The sequence below is a fragment of the Suricata suricatta genome, chromosome X (genome assembly GCF_006229205.1).
Source record: "Suricata suricatta isolate VVHF042 chromosome X, meerkat_22Aug2017_6uvM2_HiC, whole genome shotgun sequence".
NCBI classification, from domain to species: domain Eukaryota; kingdom Metazoa; phylum Chordata; class Mammalia; order Carnivora; family Herpestidae; genus Suricata; species Suricata suricatta.
The window spans coordinates 42,493,991-42,495,695 of record NC_043717.1 but is presented as its reverse complement, the minus strand read 5'-3'; positions in this window follow the sequence as shown (position 1 = coordinate 42,495,695).

Genomic DNA, 1,705 nt, shown 5'->3' with positions numbered 1-1,705 from the left:
TTCTGTTCATGCTTGTGTGGATTCACCGCATTCCATAACTTGTTGGTGATATTAAATCTTTAGAATGATTTCATATTGATATTTGTGACATGACCCATCTTATAAATTTTTTTTGAACTTAATGTAAATCATGGACCTCTTTGCCTTCCCCAGGTCATGCTAGGCCAGACTATGACTTTAATTGAATATGCAATATTTAGGAGGAGGAGAAAAAGTCAAGGCCTGTACATTCTGTCTCCCTGTGTCATTATCCCTCCAAGGCACTTACTTTCTCTTCACTGATGTGGTAGTATACAAAAAGGAGAGAAAAATGTAACTCTTTACTCAACTATCTGAATTTTAATTTTTTAATGTTTATTTGTTATTGAGAGACAGAGAGATACAGAGCATGAGCATGGTGGGGGGAAAGAGAGAGGAGGAGACACAGAATCTGAAGAAGGGTCCAGGCTCTGAGCTGTCAGCACAGAGCCTAACGTGGGGCTCGAACTCACAAGCTGCAAGGTCGTTACCTAAGCTGAAGTTGGATGCTTAACCGACTGAGCCACCCAGGTGTCCCCTAACTAGCTGGGTTTTAAAGTCTCACTCTATGATTGACATAACTCCTTTCAAGAGCTTAATGAGAATGGGTTGTAACTATATCAATGCCTTAGGCTCACTCCAGTGCAGTACCCCTAAATCATTGGAAGTTCCTTGGAAAATTTGGTCACCACTCCTTATTGACCTCCAACTGGTGGATTTTATATAGAACCCTTCTATAATATATCCCTTTTGGCTGCCCACTCACATTGTGGCAGCACTAGAAAGCCTATATTCCTCAATATTGGCTTCTCTCAGTCACTAATGCTGTGAAAGTCCTAAATTCCTCTTACCAGGCAATTCCCAAGTGCCATATTCCCCTAAATTTCTTCCCTACCACTCAGGTAACATAGGATCAGAGCAATAACTACATACAGCTGAGGAAGAAAATATGTCTCCCACTCAGAGTAAATCCCAATGATTACTAATAATATTGATTTCTAATTTAATTTTCTTAGGTCTGTGTTCTTTTATTACTAAATTCTTAATATTTATATAATATGCAATGATGTACACTTGTATCCATTATATTGGTACTTGAGTTTTTTCTTTGTTTCTTGACCAGTCTCACTAGGGATTTATAAATTCTATTAATATTTTGAAAGATCAAAGTTCTGACTTTATTAATTTTGTATATTTTGGTCTGTTTTGTTTTCTTTTAGTTTAAATTTTTATTTAAATTCCAGTTAGTTAACATATAGTGTGATATTGGTTTCAAGAGTAGAATTAATGATTCACTGCTTACATATAACACCCAGTGCTCAATATAACAAGTGCCCCTCTTAATACCTATCACTCATTTAGCTCATCCCCTGCCCGTCTCCCCTCCATCAACCCTCAGTTTGTTCTCTATAGTTAAAAGTCTTTTATGGTTTGCTTCCCTCTCTTTTTTCCCCTTCCCCTATCTGTATTGTTTCTTAAATTCCATATATCAGTGAAATTATCTGGTATTTGTCTTTTTCTGACTGACTTATTTCACTCAGCATAATACACTCTATCTCCATCCATGTCATTGTAAATTGCAAGGTTTCATTCTTTTGATGGCTGAGTAATATTCCATTGTGTGTGTGTATATATATATATATATATATATATATATATATATATATATATATATATATACTCCCTC